This window comes from Cibotium barometz, chromosome 37 (genome assembly GCF_041138505.1).
Source record: "Cibotium barometz isolate CiBa-2024 chromosome 37, ASM4113850v1, whole genome shotgun sequence".
NCBI lineage: Eukaryota > Viridiplantae > Streptophyta > Polypodiopsida > Cyatheales > Cibotiaceae > Cibotium > Cibotium barometz.
This window is the reverse complement of record NC_141082.1, coordinates 46,686,758-46,707,887: the sequence shown is the minus strand read 5'-3', so window position 1 is coordinate 46,707,887 and position 21,130 is coordinate 46,686,758.

Here is a 21,130-nt window from a genome sequence, read left to right as displayed (position 1 = left end):
TCTTTAGTAATACAGGAGAGTAGGTTGTGAAGGGATTGTCTATGACATAGTTTGATGTGATAGCTTTAGCTGAGTTAATGCATCAAGCTGCAAGACTATATGGGAGTCTGTTGCCACATGGGGATAGGATAGGAAATTTGGAGATACTTAGCAATGACATTGGGGTCAAAGAAGGGTGTTTTTTGCATGGGCTTTGCATTGTTAAACTTGAGACCATGGTGCTTGAATATGCATCCGAAGGTGGTATTGAAGGACCTTATGCTGGGGGGTTGTCATTCTTTTCCTTTGTGTGCAAATGTAGTTTTCACTAAGTTGAAGAGGCTCATCAATATGACTTCTTTGGAGCAATTTGTTTAAAATTTGGGATGTTTGGGGAGGCATGAGAGGGAAGGCAATGTATGGTTCATTGGATCAAAGGTTTAGCGAACGAGTGAAATGTGAAAGGGAAAGAGATGAAAGAAGAATCTAGGAAATGGTCAAAAGGTGTAGATGAGTTGTGTAAGTAGAGATGCATTCATGAAGATCGAGGTAGATGAGGTCTAGAAGGTTCCAATAGGTCTTATAAATTTGTTTGTATCTTGTCTTTTAAATCAATGTGAAGCTTGATGAGTTTTTGGTCATGATTAGTGTCTTAATCTAAGCTTTATTACCTTAATCTTATAACCATGAAGTTTCTTAGTCGGTTTAAACCATCCTAGCTTGCCTAATATTTAAGTTGGTGTTAGATTCTCTTTGGTCAGCTTATAGCAAGTGATTAGAAGCCTTCATTATAAAAGATTAGGGAGCATATAGTATTAGGATCTACTTTCATATTAGGGAGCAAATTAGGATAATAAAACCTAACTTTGTGTAGAATTAGGATTTGGTGTTGAGAGGAAGAGAAAGAGAGATTCAAATGTGCTTCTTTTGTTGCAATTGAGAGAGAGAGAGAGAGAGAGAGAGAGAGAGCTTTTCCTTAGTTGGAGAATTAGCGACCTTGGTTAGATTGGGCATTTAGAAAGCTTTAGGACATTGTCCGGCGTACAACAAATCAAGTGTACCCTATGATAGTGGAAGATAAGCGCTGGATCATTGAGAAGGCTAATAGGGTATGAAACACCAAGAAAAGTAGCCCTTGGTGGAAGGAAGTAATCTTACAGGGCTGGTGGTCTAAGATTCCATATCAAGGGAAGGTGTTCTTATGGCGCATGCTAGTTGGAGGCCTACCATTGCGGGACAAGTTTGCGGAAGCGGTGGATTGCTTTTGGTAATTGTGTGTTTTGTATTACATGCTTAGAAACATGCCCTGCATCTTTTCATTTCATGTTCGGTGGCAAAGAAGGTGTGGGGATTTCTTTTCTCGCGTATGGATTCCATTGACAGATAGGCTCGTAAAGGTTTAAGATTGGATATTTGGCATGATTCCAAATGGATCGGGACAATCCAAAAAATTCAGTTTTCTTTCATTTGTTTCAAGTGGACAGGTTTGTGGCTTATCTGGTTAACTAGGAATGCTTTCATATTTGATGCAAAAGTTGGTATTACAGCTTACATAGATTGTATAAAAGAGCTACTATTGTGGCTAGTCTCTTCCTTGCGATCAACTCATTTGGTGGAGAATGACATGGCTATATATTGGATGAGGGTACTTCGAGCTACACCTGTGGTTCGGTGTAATTAGTGAGGGAAAGCTAGTACATCACATGGCGGCCATGTGGCAATTTGTGAAATAATTTTTGGTAATGTATCTTCTATTACGGAAAAAAAGAGAGATTTTTCATTCAGATGAGAGAAGAGTAGTTCTTGACTTGGAGACATCACAAGTAGCACTTGTAGAACATGACTCCAAGCAACGATAACTCTTCTGCAGTTATGAAAAAATAATGCTGATTAAGGTCTCATAATTTCAATTTCTATTATTTCAAGTTGTTTTGTGCATACTTGTGCCTGTGTGAGAGTCTCACAAGTACACATGATCAAGTTGCACACATCTTCACCAACCCATTGAGCCAAGATAAGTTCACAATGTCCAAGAATCACCTAGGAGTCTATAAAAATCCTAGATGCACCAATAACTCAAAATCTATAAGGAATTTGGTAGAATTTCTATAGAGAAGTATGATTCTAATGGAGTAAAAGCCTACCACGGTGCGTGGAGGGCATATACAAATTTTTTGCACATGCCGTCCATGCACCGAGGTGACTTTTTGCTCCATCAGATCCCTTTGACCTTAAGATCGCGCTTCCCTAAAGAAAATTTGCCAAATTCGTATAGATTTTGAGTTATTCAAGTTTTTGGGTGCGTCTGGGGTTTTGACAGACTCCTCGGTGATTCTTGAACATTGTGAATTTATCTTGGCTGAGTGGCTTGGTGTAGATTTCTTCAACTTGATCATGTGTTACAGAAGCATCAATGGATTAGGATTTGTCTGTGTGTTGTTACATCATAATTAATATTTATGGGGATTTAGATAAACGGTTAATATGTTGGGGTTTTTGAAAAAATTCTCGTTGCTTCTTGAATAAAGTTGACTTCTCTCGACTTGGTGGCTCTCTATTACTATGGGAACAATTATGGAGCATAACCTTGTTTTCTCAATACTTTGAACCATGAGAAATGGCACTCAAATCTAGTGAAAGGGAGTTGATCAACAATTTCACCCACCATAGATAGAAGACATACCAAATACCACATTATGGTTCGTAAAGATATAAAAAAGAGCTCAAACCTTCATAAAATTATATTTGCACACATTTCATGCAATCTCTAATATTATGGTTGGGATTTTGCAAGTTACACTTGAGCAAAAGGCTCATATGATAGTGTGAGTGCAACTTAGGAGAGAACATTGAAAGTTTAATAAGTATCACCGATAATATGACATATAATGAAAAAATCTATTAAAATCTTATCAAGAGTATGTGTATTAAACTACAAAATATATATTCAAAAGACGATCCATTTTACTAATCCGACCCTACAAGGGATTATTGTCATGTCAAAATTTTAGCCTATTGAAATTGGTTATTCACAATGGTAGTTACATTAAAAATAGATTGCATATTAATAAGTATACATTAAATAACAAAATAGGTTGCACAAAGGCTAAAGAAAGAGATTTTATTTCATAAAAAGGAATTATTTACGTGTTCAAAGTTTCAACCTTTCTTCTCTTTTACATAGAGTTGAGTACAAGAAGTTGAAAATCAACTCTTGCACTAAACAACCTAATAATAACTAGGATATTGTTCATAACAAATATGAACAATATAGTGCACCAAGTCATAGTCCCTGCAAGAAGGAGGTCCACTCATTACATGAAGTAGACAACATGAGTGTTGGTCACCATCCTAGATCTCATATGGGAGAAGCTCACCATGGATTCTTGAGCCATAAGCATCAAGGTAATGTATATTCATGAAAGATATCAACAAGGTACCTTACAACTATGAGCCATTGTCTTATACTACCTTGGCCCATTTCACACCCAAATTATTATGTCCATGCCCATAAGCTGCCTAGGCCCCAAGCCCAACATATGAATATGCCCATGAACCCATGGCCACCACCACATTACAAACCATCCCCACCCAAATATGTTTCTTCCTCGAAACATTCTTCGACTTCATTGGTATTAGGATGTCCACTATATACAGCATGTAGCAAAATTGTCCCATTGTCTAAAAGGGCATAGCCATTCTTAAGAGCTTCATAATCCCATGTAATTCTCTCCGAACACTAATAAAAACATAGCATCATGCAATACACACTCCCCCATGAAGTGCATATATCAATAGCATCCCAATCGAGCATCATATTAGCCTCTAAATAGTGAATCTCAGAAAATTACAACAAACATATTCATTGCTATTACATGGCTCAATTCTCCCCATCGGATGCATTCAACAAGTGCTCATATCCATCCAATATGTGGGCGAGCTTCCATGTAGCTTCATCTTGAGGTAAGCCCTTCCATTTAAGAAGGCATTTGCGCAAAGAATGATTGCAACGTACCATTTCCCTCATGCCCATTTGTCTCTCGGGAATATACTCCACTATATCGTCCTCATTCATAAGAGGTAGCTCATCCAAGACTTGCACTTCCGGCCCAATGTATGCCTTCAAATGAGACACATGAAACACATTATGAATTCTTGTAGGAGATGCAAGTAGCAATTGATAGGCTACTTAAAACCTTCTCACCACCTTGTATTGTCCATAGAAACGGTGTGCAAGCTTTCTATTAGTATTGTCCTTGAGAGAACCATAATGTGTCTTGGGAATCCTCAAGAATACATAATCCCCCTCCTTGAATTCCAATGGTCTTCGATGTGCATCTTCATAATGCTTCATCTTCTCTTGATAATTCTTGATGTTCTCTTTGCATGTTTGCAAAAGAGTTTGCATTCTCTCCACTTCATTCCTTGCATTCGGATTTACATTATCATGCTTGAATGCTACAATTGGTAGATGTACCTTATAACCATACATAGTCTCAAAAGGCGACATTCCAATAATGCTCACATGGTAAGAGCTATTGTAGGCAAACTTAGCCAAATGCAACCAATCATCCCACCAAGCATTTTGTGTCTCATAGCAATAATGCCTCAAGTAAGTCTCAAGCCATTTATTTACCCTCTTGGTTTGACCATCGGTCTCTGGGTGATAGGCCGTATTTGGAGCCAATTGAGTACCCATGCTCTCAAAAAATGTATGCCAAAATGTGCCCATGAATTTAACATCCCGATCACTCACTATTTGTTGTGGCATACCATGCATCCGAAACACATATTCCATGAATTTTCGCGCAACCATAGATGCCGAGTATCTCACTTTTGTAGGCACAAAATGGGAAGCTTTAATCAACTGATCAACCACAATATAAATGATGTCCCACCCTTTCTTGGTGGTAGGAAGACTCGTGATAAAATCCATTGCTATACGAGTCTATTTATCCTCCAGAAGAATGGGTAAAGGCTTAAGTAAACCACCGGGCTTTTGTGTGGGATCCTTATTAAGTTGACAAGGCATACATTTGGGAACATACTCCTTCATATCACCCCAAAGGCATTTCCAATGGAAGCTCTTTTTAATGGCATCATAAGTTTTAAACAATACCAAGTGTCCCACCTTGGGAGAAGCATGCATCTCATCCAACACCTTCTTCTTCTTGAAAGTTGAATGAGGTACAAGATACACCTTCTCCTTGAAGTAAAGGAGTTCATTTTGCAATCGAAAATGAGGCAACTCTTCACAAGTACCAAGCTATAATTTCTACATCATTTCTTCTCATGCAACATGTACTCCTGTTTTTGTATGTCTTCAATCCAATCTTTATGCACTTTCGTGATGGCAAACAACGTACACGCCCACATCCTTGAGAGTGAATCAGCCACCACATTATCCTTCCCCTTCGTATAAGTAATTTTAAAATCATAATTTTGAAGGGTTGCCAACACCCCGCCTTTGCGAGTGAGAGATACGGTTGAGAGAGAAAGTACTTGAGAACCCTAGGTTCACTTCTCACATAAAACTTTCTTCCATATAGATAGTCATGCCACTTCTTGATCGCATGTAATATAACACTCATTTCTTGATCATAAACATGATCTCTTTCTCTTTATCATCAAGTTTGCGGCTTTCCAAAGCAATCAACCCATGGTCTTGATACGGCACGGCACCAATACCTTTTCCACATGCATCCACTCTAATAGTGAAAGGCTTGGTGAAATGTGGGTATACCAAAATTGGGGTGGAAGTAAGCATTCTCTTCAACTCTTCAAAACATTTATGGGTTGTTACATCCTAAAATAATGCCTCCTCCTTCAACTTATCGATCAATGGAGTTGCTGTGTAAGCATACTTCTCAATGAATCTTTGGTAGAATGGAGAAAGCCCTAAGAATCCCCTTAGTTGAGTGATGTTCTTAGGTATAGGCTAATTCTTCACACATTCCACCTTCCTTGGGTCCACTCTAATGCCATTTTCACCTTCAATATGACCAAGATACTCAACTTCACTTGCCATGAAAGTGGATTTACTCTCCTTTGCAAACAATTGGTTGGCTTGAAGTGCATCAAAGACCTTATGAACATGAACCAAATGCTCGTCTTCACTTTTGCTATACACCAAGATATCATCGAAGAGGACCAAAACAAACTTGAAGAGGTATGGTTGTAACATTTTGCTCATTAAGGCTTGAAAAGTGGTGGGTGCATTGTATAACCCAAACGACATCACGATATAATGATACATTCCCCTTTCGGTTCTAAATGCCATCTTAATCTCATCACCACTCTTCATCCTTATTTGATGATAGCGAGACCTCAAGTCAATCTTTGTGAAGAACTTGGCACCCTTCAACTCATCGAATAGATCATCAATCATTGGGATAGGATACCTATCTTTGATTGTAATCTTGTTCAAATCCCTATAATCAATGCACATTCGAAAGGTACCATCTTTCTTCTTTACCAACAACATCGGTGATGCAAATGGCGATTGACTTGGTTCCATCCATCCCATATCCATTAACTCTTGAAATTTCTTGGCCACCTCATCTTTCTCCACTTTTAACAATATATATGGTGGCTTGTTGATAGGCCTAGAGTTAGGCTCAAGCTCTATTCCATGATCAATCTCTCGCATAGGTGGCAAGCATTTTGGCATTTGGAATATATCTTTGTATTCTTCCAACAACTTTGGCATTTCTTCAAGTGTGACCTTGCTTTCATTGCCAATATCATCCTCCTTTTGCAAAGCTGTAATACATATACCATGCTTTAACTTCTTGAGTTCCCTTTTGAATTGAGTGCAATTGATAAGGTTCAGCTTTGGTGTATGGTTGCCCCACAAAGTGACACCTCTTCCATTATGCATAAACTCCATGTAGTCACGTTGCAAGTTCATGGTTATGCATCCAAGAGTAGATAACCAATCACACCCCAAGATTATATCAATGAGACCCATGTCAAGCATCAATAAATCCACTTCACAAGTTTAATCATGTGAGAGCACCAAGGCCACATCATGGCATACCATTTTGCAATCCATTTCAGCCCCATTTGCCACTTGTAATTTATGCAAATTTGTCAAACACTTAGGCTGTAATTTGAGGCTGCATATGGATTTTGTGTTCACAAAGCTATGTGTACTTCCACTATCCACAAACACATGAACAACTCTTCCATTGATGTACCCCTTAACCCTCAAAGTGTTTGCTCATTTGCACCCATCATACGAATCATGGGTTGCGTGTAAGGTTGGTTCCATACAAGTATCCTCGAAAGTACACATGGGTAAGCCATCATCATATTTAACTTGTGACCAATGTTTAGTGCCACCGAGGTCAAAAGAAAATTTACCATCCAGCTCATAATCATGGTCACTCTCCTCAAAGTGGAAATTATTATCATCATCCAAGACTTCGGAGTACACCATATTAAGCTTGATATTCCTTACTTTGCAAACTTTGTAATGATCCTTATTCCATTTCTCTCCACATTTAAAGCACAAGTATTTACTCCTCAATTCATTCATGTGATCCTCCCTTATGAAATTGCTCTTGGTAGCACCATTAGGAGGCTTCCCATCAACACTTGTAGACTTTTGAGGAGCATGAGAAGTATTACTAAATCTGTAATTTAATTGTCCTCCACTTCCATACACCATTGGAAACTTGGGCACAAAAGGAGTGGGTTTGGCATCTCTTAAAGACTTCCCATAAGTGTTAGGAGCTGAATCATTACGAAAATTCCCTCGATTGAACCATGCATTTTGAGTACTTCTCTTCATAGATCTCCACCAAAAGCATGGATTCTTTGGGAGTAGTTGGCCTTTGTGCGCCTTGACATCTACACCGATATTGGTCCTTAAACCCTTAATGTACTTGGCCTTCTTAAATTATTCACTAAACCCATGCACATGTAGCATGAACTTCATGAATTTGTGGGTGTAGTCTTTGACACTACTTTCCCTTTGTTACAAGTCATCCCACTCGCACATAAGCTTGTCTTGATGCAATTGAGAGATAAGAGTGTCTCTCATTTCATCCTTGAAAGCATATCACGAAATAACTTCATAAGCTTGAGATTGTAAATGCCTCCACCAAGCATGTACCCTTCTAAATGCAATGTTGCAAAGTAAACTATAGACTTCTCACTTCTAGGGTTCATTTCAAAGTAGAAGTCCACTCTTCAAAGTCTTCATTGGAAGTATTCTCTCCATTGAACTTTGGTAACACTATTTTGTCTCTAACACCTTTGAACTCATCATATCTCCTTGCATGCCCATGATCACAATTCCCTTGCCAATTATCATGCAAATCATCTTGCATGTGCCGATCATCATCACACACAACTCTTTCCTTTCCATCCTTGGAGCTCTTCCAACAAAATTGGAATCTGAATGTAGAGTAGAGCCATGTTATAATCCTCTTTCTCTTGCAGAATTATGAGGAGCGGAGCCACGAGATGTACTCGGGTGCATATTCCCTTGAGAAGAAGGAAAATTCCCCTTGCCAAAATACATGTCACTCCCATCTCTAATGTTGACTCCTTTTGCAGGCCTTGGCATCCAATCACTAAAAGAGAAGTGTTGTTGCATTCCATTGCCATGAGGAATTTGATCCATACGAGAACCTGAAAAAGGTGTACCTTCATGATTATGCATCCTCGCATCTTGATAAGGCGGATGGTCACCACCATTGTAAGATTCCTCCTCAGTCTGAATAATAAAAAAGCTTTTACCTCAATCCCCTGTAATCATTTCCTATTTTAGAATACAAGAAAATATTATTTTTCCTTGTTTTTGCCTAGAGAGAAGAAAAATTCTAGAGAGAGGTAATTCAATATTAAGATATTTTTAGGTATAAAAATTCTCCTAATATCTAAAATATATTTCCCTGAAACAGAAGTTCAAAATAAATTCTCCAAGGTGTATTAGGAATCAATTAAAAATGATATAAGGGACCTTAGCCTAAGAGTCTAGATTTTCAGAAATTTATGGATTATGGTCCAATTAAGGTTCCTATGGGCAAATAATATTAATCCACATGTTGGGATGAGAAAAATCCAATGAATAAAAGAAAATACCCAAAAATGAGTAAATGCTCACATAAGATGAAGAGTTGAATGAGTACAAGGTTTATTAGTTAAAAATTAAGAGATATTACTAAAAAAATGAGATACTTTGGAGAAATGATGAGTTTTTGACACCTTGGTAAGGAGAGGGGGACCTTTGAGGTAGGCACCTCCTTCAAATGTGTGGAAGGGTTATTTAATTCAAAAAAATTATGATATTTTTATCTCTCCTCTCTCCTGGACCAAACTGGATCAAAAGGGGAGCCAAACTGGTCCAAATCTTGTCCAAAATCAGTCAAATTGAAGGTGGAAAATTGTTGAACCTAGTTGGACTTAGTTAGTGGCCTCCCTCACCTATAAATAGACCCTCATTCTTTTGTATTCTCATCTGTGAGCTATACCATGCTAGTATTACATTAAAATAATCATATTTTCTATTATCCCTAAAAAATCCTCTACTTTTGGGGAGCTTGGAGCTTCTCTCTCTCTTCAACAACTCTTGGTGGTATTTTGTTAATATTCTCAAATGACTTCTCTTCTCAAACCCTCTCAAGCTTGAGAAGTTTCTAATTGGTTGTTTTAAATTCAAATCAAGATTTTCCTAAGAATTTTAATGTGTAATCAAGAAAAAATTAATCTTTATGCTTAATTAGAATGCTTTCTTATGTATATATCTCTCTCTCTAAAAAAAAAGAATAGTCATTCCTATGGCTAATTCTTTAGCAAAAGAATGCTTCTCATTGATAAATTCTTAATTCAAAATCAAACTCTAAGCTTGTTATGCTAGAGAATAAGAAAATGGTATTTTTATGCTTTTATGTTAACAAAATAATGGTTAATTCTTTTAGATTATTTATAAGTAGTTAAAAAGTTTTTTTAATTGATTATAAATGGGAAAGAGATAATCTTATCAATTTGGAAAAAGAGGAATAATGTAAATAGCCTAATCTAGTAGAATAATCATAATTAAGTTTATGATTATGGTTAAAATTATAATTTAAATTTATAGTTTAGATTTAAGTTTAAGAATAGATCTTCTATCATATTTGCATTACAATGTTTTATTCTTTTAAGAAAAAAATTAAAAATGATCAGAAATAGCAGCGAAACTATGGCAAATTTTTTAGAAAATAATACATATCTTATTTTTATGCATAATTCTAAAAGAGGACTGCCTACCATATTCTAGGATTGGACATCCTATGTAAAAAGAATGATTTTCATCATATTCATGGAAAATAAATTTTTAGTATTTATGCATACGTAATTAAAAAGAAAAGAGAAAATTTTGGTAAATTTATTTTTTTATGTGAAAAGGGGAATTCCCATGATAATTGAGATCCAAGTAATTAAATGGTAAAAGGGGAATTTTTGGCATATTTGAAATAATGGATATTTTTATTTAATTTAAAAAAGAGAAATTTTAGATAAATTTATTTTATGTATAAGAATTTTTAAATGATAAAAGAGGAATTCCCATGACATTTGGAATTCAATCATTTAAATACAAAAAGAGAAATTTTAAGCATATTAAAAAAAGGATATTTGTATTTAATTAAAAGAAGAATTTTTATGGTATTTTAAGTAGAGAAAGGTTTAAATTAAATTTTGGTGACAAAAGAGAAATTTTCACCATAAATCCACCTAGAAAATTAGGGTTGATAATTAAATTGGTAGAAAGAATATTCTTAGATATTTTATGTGGATAAATCACCAAATTGATATTTATCCAAAATTAGATTAATGGAAGAAGAGTATTTTTATAAAAATCCGATATTCTCATTTAGAACCATTTCTTAATCTATTATGGTTAGGAAGGAATGAAATTCATAAAGTTGGAATTTTCCTTACGGTTAGAACTTCAGCTTTATCTGAAGAAAATCCTTAGGAATCAAAGTCAGAAATAAACCGAATAATTTTGGTTAGACCCACGACTGTGAGAGGGGTGGCCAGTAAACTACTTGCCCATCTCTCGAATTTGAATCAAGCAAAAACCTTATTACCAATTCCACAAAGAATGGACTACCGTTGAATTAGCATAGTTTTCACTTAACCGAAATCACCAAGAATCTAGTTGGAAATTCAGTGAAATGATGGGTAGATTAATCTGATGAGAGATCAATGATTCTCATTAAGCAAATCTGGATTAAGAAAAAAGGGTTTTGTGGAACCAATCTCGAACCGGGAATTCTACTTGCATAGAACCTCTGTTTTCTTTTAAAGGACTGTTGTACGACGTCAGAATGCTAGAGAAAGCATTTGGTATGTGATTAACTAAGGAGAGACTCGTTTTGCAATAGCTTGGGGAGTCGTCGAGGGACATCGCTCGCAGAGCAAAGCCTGCCGAGGTCTTGACCAACCTCGGTATGGTTAAAATGGTGCGCTTCCGGTCGATGGGCGAGAACGACGAAGCGGTCCCTGAGTGAAGTGCTAGGACACCTAAGTAGGATCCTAGAGGGTTCTCTGACCAGGTGATGCACAAGCTCGCGGTTGCTCTAGGACACCCATGCGTACGTCGAGGAAGATATGAATGAACCGAAAGAATGACTTTTGTGGATGGATTTTTGATATTGGATCTCGTTGGTTGACCAAGTGGAGAGAGTCCGGATGATATATTTTATAAAACAATGGACTCAATATTTTGGAGGATTATGATTAGTAATACTATGATTTCATTGAAAGATTGTTTTAAAGACACCCGAATCTTTTAAAATGGCAATTTCATATTGGGTGTGTAAGTGGTATGACTACCTTGAATTTTGCTTGAAACGCCGGCTAGGGGGCCTGGGAACTCTTTTAACCCATTTGCCGTTGGGGTTAGGCTGGATCGAGGGATTTTTGTGATACAAATAGTTACGATTAAGTTACGTTAGTTAGAATAAGTCATAGGAAGATCCTTGTTCTGTGGGAGGGAATCAGCGGCGGGCAGCTGTGCCTCGCTAAAGGAGAAAAAAAGCGGTGATTCTATGGACCAAGTGCAAGTCTCTTCCTTAATCTGGCCATGTGACTTTCGGGTTTGGTCGGATCAGTTTGGTTAGTTAAGACTTTGACTCATTAGATCAATTCTCTCGTTAGATGATTTTCCTGGTGGAATCGCCCGTGCCTTCCGGGCGGCGAGGGAAGTTATCCGGGTTTGGTTTTGGAGGAACCGTTGGGCTAGTCTCTTGTTTGGATATCCATGGATGAGGCCCCGAGTGTGGATCCCTGCCTCGCACGAGAGATTGACGTTGCTTCCGCTGCTGCTATGGCCTTTGGAGGGGACATCTCAGAGGAGGGGGCGGGGGTCTCACAGTTGGTATCGGAGCTTTGTTGGAAGCTAATAAGGAAAAATGAATTCGTATCAGAAATTTATAAGAAAAACTCAGAAAGAGTATTTACTAATTGTATTTTCATTCCTTAAGCTTCATTAATGAAGATTTTTAATCAAAGAATTTGGTTTTATAGGTGGAAGTTCCACTCTTATCCGGTATTCTCGATCTCACCCAGTCACAAGATGACTGCTTTCGCCTTCGAGCATCTCATCTCTTCTGCTACAACTTGAACGAGCCGAGCCAGACTCGCAAGTCATTTCAAGGATTTATATTCCCCAAACCCAGCGGAGAGATGGCAACACAAGTGGTTTGCAGGGTAGTATGTCCACGCCTCTTGCGACCAACACGTGATGCTGAGGGAAAATATCTCGTTGGCCATGATTTTGTTGAGGCTAAAAGTGATTCATGGTGTTATTTTATATCACCCTACGCCTCGAGATTTCAGACTTTCCTGCCATATCTACAGACTTCTTAGCCGCTTTATTCCAAAGGAGAAGATGGTAGCTCCCTTGGCAGTAAGGGAACTTTTGTATCGGGGCATGTCTGTAGCCATCTTATGCATTTTCCGAGAAGGTTTTGACTTTTTGGAGCTGAGATAATCTATGTACATATATGTACATATTGCAACCTTTATATAAATAAAGAAATGTTTTGTGAAAAAATTCCTTGTTGTATAAGTGATTGTTTATTATATGACGAATTGATGAAGCAAAATCGGCTACTCGGATATATGTCATAGATCTCCAATACAATCTTTGATCTTGTTTAAGAAATTATTTTCCAAACCTCTTAAGTCTTAGGATCTCGTTTGACGAAATCAAAATAAAATTTAATAATGTATCATTTTTGGTAGAATTATGAGGCGAGGGAACCGTGGCTGATAGCCAGATCCTCTCACTGATGAGGAAGAGCTTGACCTCGACGTTCGCAAGGCTCTTCACACAGAACTCAGCCCCAGGACCCTTCAAAGGTGAAGGGGAGAACTTGGGCGAGGCTGTGGAGTAGTGGGTTGAGGCCATGGAGGAATATTTTGATATCACCGGATACAATGAGAGGAGCAAAATGGCTCTCGCTAGGCTGAAGATTGTGCAAACAGCTAGGGTGGCATGGAGAAACCATTGCGGCACTAACCATTTGGATAGAAATACCCAGTCCTGGAATGATCTCAAAGCTTATCTAAGGAAGAGATTTTGTCTCCCCTCGTGTAAGATTCCTCCCTCCAGATTTTGAGCTGTAAAGGAGTAAGAACCTCCCCTTTTGTTCTTGAAATTATTACCCTCTTTGGAATAAAAGAAAGATCTCGTTTTACCCTGTTTTGACATGGAGAGAGAAAATATCTAGAGAGAGGTAATCCAAAATTGAGATATTTTTGGATATAAAAATCCTCCGTGTCTAAAACGGTTTTTCCCTGAAACAAAATTTTAAAAAGAACTTTCCAATGTGCATTTGGATTTAATTAAAAATGTGTATAAAGGACCTTAGCCGAAGGGTCAATATTTTCAGAAACTTCTGGTTATGGTCTAATTAAGGTTCCTATGGAGACCAATTGGATTAATCCAAGTGTGGGGATGAGATAAATCCAATGAATAAAAGAAAATGACTAAAAATGACTAAATGCCCACATAAGATGAAGAGTTGAGTGAGTACAAGGTTTATTAGTTAAAAACTATGAGATATTACTAACATTAGGAATTTTTTGAGGTCATTTAGAGGGCCTTGTAAGGAAGTTTGACCGTAATATTCCCTCCAAAAAGGGGCACCGAATAAATTTTTTGCAAACGAACTCCAAATTTGTCGGACTTCACATATTGAGATTCTACTCTTCAAAAGCTATCCATTGATATATAACATGATAGGGTTCGGAGAGGGACAAGATAGATACCTAGAAGATTCCTTTTTGCCTTGGGAAGATTCACGTTACATGAATCTTCCCCAGGCAAAAAGGAATCTTCTAGGTATCTATCTTGTCCCTCTTCGAACCTTATCGTGTTATACATCAATGGATAGCTTTTGAAGAGTAGAATCTCAATATGTGAAGTCCGACAAATTTGGAGTTCGTTTGTAAAATTTAACCCGATGCCCCCTTTTTGGAGGGAATATTCCGGTCAAACTTCCTTACAAGGCCCTCTAAATGACCTCAAATAATTCCTAATGAAAAATGAGATATTTTGGTATGATGATACATTTTTGACACCTTGGTAAGAAGGGGGGAGACTTCAAGGAGGCACCTATTTCACACATGTGGTGGAGTTTTTAATTCAATAAAATTGTGATATTTTTATCTCTCCTCTCTCCTGGATCAAACCAAATCAAAAGGGAGCCAAACTAGGTCCAAATCTTGTCCAAATTCAGCCAAACTGAATATGGAAAATTCTAGAACCTAGTTGGACTTGGTTAGAGGCCTCCCTCACCTATAAATAGAACCTTAGTCTTTTGTAAAAAAATTTGTGAGCTATACCATGCTAGTATTACATTAAAATAATGATATTTTCTATTATCCTTTAAAAATTCTCTACATCTTGGAGAGATTGGAGCTTCTCTCTCTCTTCAACCTTCCTTGGAGCTTTCCTCTCAACACACTAACCAATTGATTGGTTGGGGGCTTCTTCTAAGATAGAGAAGCAAGCAAAACAACAAGAGGTAAAGTGTAATTTTATGGTTTTTCTCTACTATTCTCAATGTTTTCACTTCTCAACCCCTCTCAATCTTGAGAAGTTTCTAAATTAAGTGTTTATAATGCAAATCAAGCTTTTCTTAAGAGTTGTAATGAATAATTAAGAAAACTTTACATTTATATTTAATTAGGATGCTTTTTATGTTTATCTCTCTCTCCCCCCAAAAGAATGGTCATTCTTATGACCAATTCTCTATTCAAATGATGCTTCTCATTGATAAATTCTAAATTCACAAATCAAACTCTAGGCTTGTGAAGCTAGAGGTTAAGAAAGTGGCTTTTTATACTTTTATGCTTCTAAAATTATGATAGTCTTATGATTTCAATCCATAAATTGGATTTAAGTTTAGAAGACAGTTATACTATCATAATTGTATTACTAAGTTTATTCTTTTCAAAAATATTGAAAATTATCAGTAATAGTAGTAGCGGAGCTATGGCAAATTTTTTAAGAAATTGATACATACCATAACGTCAAAAGAGGACTTCCTACCATATTCTAGGATTGGTCATCCTATGCTAAAAGAATGATTTTCATCACATTCAATGAAAAACTAATTTTTAAGGTTTATGCAAATTAAATAATTAAAAAAGAGAAAATTACGATAATTTTATTTAAATGATAAAAGAGGAATTCCCATGACATTTGGAATTCAATTATTAAACTGAAAAAAGTGAAATTCTTAGCATATTGAATGAATGGATATTTTTATTTCAAAGAGAAATTTTAGATAAATTTATTTTATGCATGATAAATATTTAAATAATAAAAGAGAAATTTCCATGATATTTGGAATTTAATCATTTAAATAGTAAAAGTGGAATTTTTGGCATATTGAATTAATGGATATTTTTACTAAAGAAAAGAGAAATTTTAGATAAATCTTTTTGATGATAAAAGAGGAATTCCCATGACATTTAGAATTCAATCAATTAAATGTAAAAAGAGGAATTCCCATGATATATGAGATCCAAGAAATTAAATGAAAAAAGAGGAATTTTTATTATAATTCAATTTATGAATATTTATCAAAAGTGAAATTTTGAGCATTAATGGAAAATATGGGTAGAATTGATTTTTGTAAATCCCATGAATTCTTTTATTCAAAAGAAGAATATTGAATATAATTCACTCAAGAAATTGAGAAAGAATATGGAAATAGCCGTCGAGAAAAAGAACCTTTATCTAGGCCAAGCAATTGGCAAAAAATTAGAAAAAGTTCCATTATTGGTATCGAAGGAGGAAAAGCTACTAAATGGGAATAAGATGTGAATGGGATGTGATAGGATGAGAACGGATGTGATAAGATGTGAATGGATGTGATAAGATGTAAATGGGATGCGATAGGATGTGATAAGATGTGAATGGGATGTGATAGGATGTGGTGTGATAAAAATGAATGTGGATGAGATGTATGAAGTAAATGGATGTGGATGTGAATGATGAGATGAGAATGAGATGTGAGGTTATGTGACAGGGAGGATGAGATGTAATGTAAATGGATGTGGATGTGTATGTGAAAGAATGTGATGTAAATGAAAGTGGATATGTGAATGATGAGATGAGAATGAGATGTGAGGATATGTAAAAGGATGAGATGTAAAGTAAATGGATGTGGATGTGTATGTGAAATAATGTGATGTAAATGAATGTGGATGTGAATGATAAGATGAGAATGAGATGTGAGGTTATGTGAAAGGATGAGATGTAAAGTAAATGGATATGGATGTGTGTGTGAAAGAATGTGATGTAAATGAATGTGGATGTGAATGATGAGATGAGAATGAGATGTGAGGTTATGTGAAAGGATGAGATAGAATGAGATGTGAGGTTATGTGAAAGGATGAGATGTAAAGTAAATGGATATGGATGTGTATGTGAAAGAATGTGATGTAAATGAATGTGGATGTGAATGATGAGATGAGAATGAGATGTGAGGTTATGTGAAAGGATGTGATGTGATGTAAATGGATGTGGATGTGAGGTTATGTGAAAGGATGTGGATGTGAGGTTATGTGAAAGGATGTGATGTGATGTAAATGGATGTGGTTGTGGATGTGATAGGATGTGATGTGATGTAAATGGATGTGAATGTGGATGTGGATGTGATAGGATGTGATGTGATGTAAAGGGATGTGGGTGTGATGTGATGTAAAGGGATGTGGATGTGAATGGGATGAGATGTGAAGTGATAGCTGTGAATGTGAATGAATGGATGGATGTGAATAGTCGTGCATGTGAATGACTGGATGGATGTGGATGAATGAGATGGGATGTGTATGAATGAGATATGATGTGGATAGATGTGGATGTGATGTAATGTGGATAGAATGTATGTGATGGATGGTGATGAGAATGAATATGATGGATATGAATGGATGTGATGAATGTGAAGGGATGTGTTGTGATGAATGTGAATGGATGTGAAGTGATGTGATATGATATGATGTGAATCGAGATAGATGTGAATGGATGAGATGTGATGTGAATGGATGAGATGTGAATCGGGATAAATGTGAATGGATGAGATATGATGGGATGTGGTGTGAATCACGATAGATGTGAATGGATGAGATGTGATGTGAATGGATGAGATGAGAGGTGAATGGATGTGATGTGATGTGAATGGATGAGATGAGATATGAATGGATGTGATGTGGATATGGGTAGATGAGAAATGGATGAGATGTGATGAGGTCAGTTGTGGATGTGATGTGATGTGAATGGATGAGATGAGATGTGAATGGATGTGATGTGGATATGGGTAGATGAGAAATGGATGAGATGTGATGAGGTCAATTGTGGATAGATGTGATGAGATGTAATATGATGTGATTGGATGAGAATGGATGAAGGACGATGAGGATATATATGATTGGATGTGGATTAAGTAAAGTGAATTGATTTAGAAGAATGTGGAATAATGGAAAATGATGTGGAACGATGTGAAAAGATGAGAGTTCGTTATAGAAATTGTATTTATGATCAGTTTTTAAATGACTGTTTTATGTCAAGAATGCTGGGGAAGCATTTTGACCGTCTTGTGAATGAGGTTGTGGAGACCTAAGTAATAAAGTTACAATAGCTGACGGGGAGTCAATAGAGGACGTCTCGCGTAGCAAGGTCGGCCGAGGTCTTGACCTTTAAATGGTGAGCTTCCGGTATGGTGGATGAGGGACCAAGGAAGTGGCCTATGAGTGAAGCACTAGGTGAGCTGCGAAGGATCCTAGAGGGTGCTGACCATACAGTGCTTGGGATCTGGGTTGCCGAAGATACCCATGCGTACGTTGAGGAAGAAAATGGAACAAGGAGTTAGAGTTGTTTTCTGAAACCGGGCATGGATCTGGTTGATTGACCTTGCTGGTCCTCAACGGATGAGTCCATGGCTCTTTTTATATGCATCTGTTGGTTGATCTTGCTGATCTTCAACAGAGAGTCCATCTGGATTTTTATAAGTGAATATATTTCCGGGTACTATGAGTTAGGAACTATTGAAAAGGCCCCTAAGTGGACAGGTGGTGAGCGTTTTGGTTGCCAATGATGCCATAGGTACATCGATGAAGGAATGATTGGAAATTAGAATTCAACTGGATATTTTGGAGGATTATGATCATTGATACTATGGTTTCATTAAAAGATTATTTTAAAGATAGCTGAATCTGCGAAAAAGGCAATTTTATATTGGGTGTGTAAGTGGTGTGACTATCTTGAAGTTTGCATGAAGCGCCGGCTAGGGGGCCTGGGAACTCTTTTCCCTGGTACCCGGGACAAAACATAACCAAATTCCTAAATGGATCCTATCACTACAGTGGTTGGGCGGTTGGCTAACCCATGGGACTGGATGGGATTAGGTTGGACTGATGGATCCCTAAAATGAGACTCAATTATGTTATGGTACGATAGATGAATGGCATAACTCTATATACATAAGTGTCCCATTCTATGGCAAATGCAGTCTTATATTGATCACTCGGATCTATTTTCACTTGGTTATAGCCCGAGAACCCATCAAGGAAGGTGTAGGCCTCCTTGCATGTTACTCATTCAAGCACATGCTTAGTGAATGGTAATGGGTGATGGTCCTTCATCATGCTACGAGGGTAACCTTTTTGAGGTTAACATAAACCCAAATTTTTCCATTTTTCTTAGGCATTATGACTATTGGGGATATCCATTCTGTGTGCTTTATCTTGTAAATGAATCTAGCTTTAATGAATTTATATCAATTTCTTCCTTGACCATTCTAGAGTAGGCTATGTTCCTTAATGGATGTGCTTCTTCCACAACGGGAATAGTATGTTTGACCACCTCCGGAGGTACACCCTTCATTTTAATATATTTCCAAGTAAAGTAGGCTTATAATTATATGATAAGTAGGTCAATGAGGTCTTTTTCTTCTTCTAGAGAGGTAGGTCTTTTCCAATGTATATAGGTTTGGGATCCTCATCAAGTCTTGCTATGTTGACCTCCTTAACTTTAACTGGTCCATCCTATGATGTTCCTCATCAAGTCTTGCTATGTTGACCTCCTATGACGTTCCAAACTTCCCATCAGGGTTTCTTTTTACCTTCTCAAAGTATAGAAAGCATTCACATTATACATTTTGAAATGTTCTAAGCTTCCCATCAGGGATTCTCTTTGTCCTCTCAAAGTATATGAAGCAGTCACCCACATTCTCCCCACATTATACATTTTGAAATTCTCAGGCACGTGTTTATGGTCTTCAGTGTAGGTTCTCTCTTATAGGATACGCTTAGCTTGTTTTTTTCCTTTGCTCTAAGGCTTTGTTTTTTACCCTTCTTACAGAGTGAGAGAGTTTTATAAAGTTATTTGATCCTATAGGTTCGTCTCTCTCCATGCCATTAACATGACCAAAATTTCAGAAATATTGAGCTCTCTTTCCGACTAATGGCAAAAGCTAAAAATCATGCAGCAAGGATTTCCTATCTCAGAAGGCAACTTGACAATGAAAATATGCATACAAAAAAAAGAGGTCCATGAATGAACATTTAACAAAGTTATAGGACTTGAGAGAGAAATTTCTCAATATTGATGAAGTCATTCTTGAAAAGGATATGATTAACATTATCCTTAACTCATTGCTTGAATATTATTTGGGTTTTAATACTTCTCTTTGGCTTTCTTTGAGAGGCAATGCAGCCCCTCTTAGCTATCAAGAGCTTGTTAGCTTATTGTTAAGAGGACAAAAATAATATTTCTGAGAGTTTTAGTAATGAGCAAGCTTTAACAACCAAGGAAAAGGGTAAGAAATTTTAATGAAAGACCAATTCCAAAAAAACTTCTGAGTCTAAGGGTGATTCTGAAAAGCTAAAGAAGGTTACTTGTTAGTATTCAAAAAACCTGGCCATACAACTCAAATTTATTTGAACTTCAAAACAAAGAAACAAAGAAGAAGGAATCCAATAAGGGTTCCAGTAGTTCTGCCTCCAACGATAAGAATTCTAAGAAAGAAGACTCAACTAATGTCGTTGTCCATCAAGACTTCTCACTTATGGTATATACAATTATAATCCTAAATAGGATGCATGTCTCAAGGCAACAATCATCTCGTTGTTGGCACAGTTGGTTTCTTGACAATGGTGCTTCAAGCACATAACTTCTCAAAGAAGTTTCGTTAAACATAGTTTCTCCACTGGGTTGTTCCCCCATGGCCATCCAGGGGTAAATAAACACCTTAGGGTTAGCTTGTGTATAAGCAACCTTACATTTTAGGGTTAGCTTGTGTATAAACAACCTTACATTTTAGGGTTAGCTTGTGTATAAGCAACCTTACATTTTAGGGTTAGCTTGTGTATAAGCAACCTTACATTTTAGGGTTAGCTAATGTATAAGCAACCTTACATTTTAGGGTAGCTTTCTCCTTTGTACTTGTAAAGAGATTTCATCTCTCTCCTTTGAGCTTGTCATTCTCTCTCACACTCTACACCCTTGTGTTCTGGTCATTAAGCATTATGTGTGTGTGTGTGTGTGTGTGCGTGCGCGCGTGCGCACCCTTGTGTTCTGGTCATTAAGCATTGTGTGTGTGTGTGTGTGTGTGCGTGCTCGCACGTGCGCACACACGCA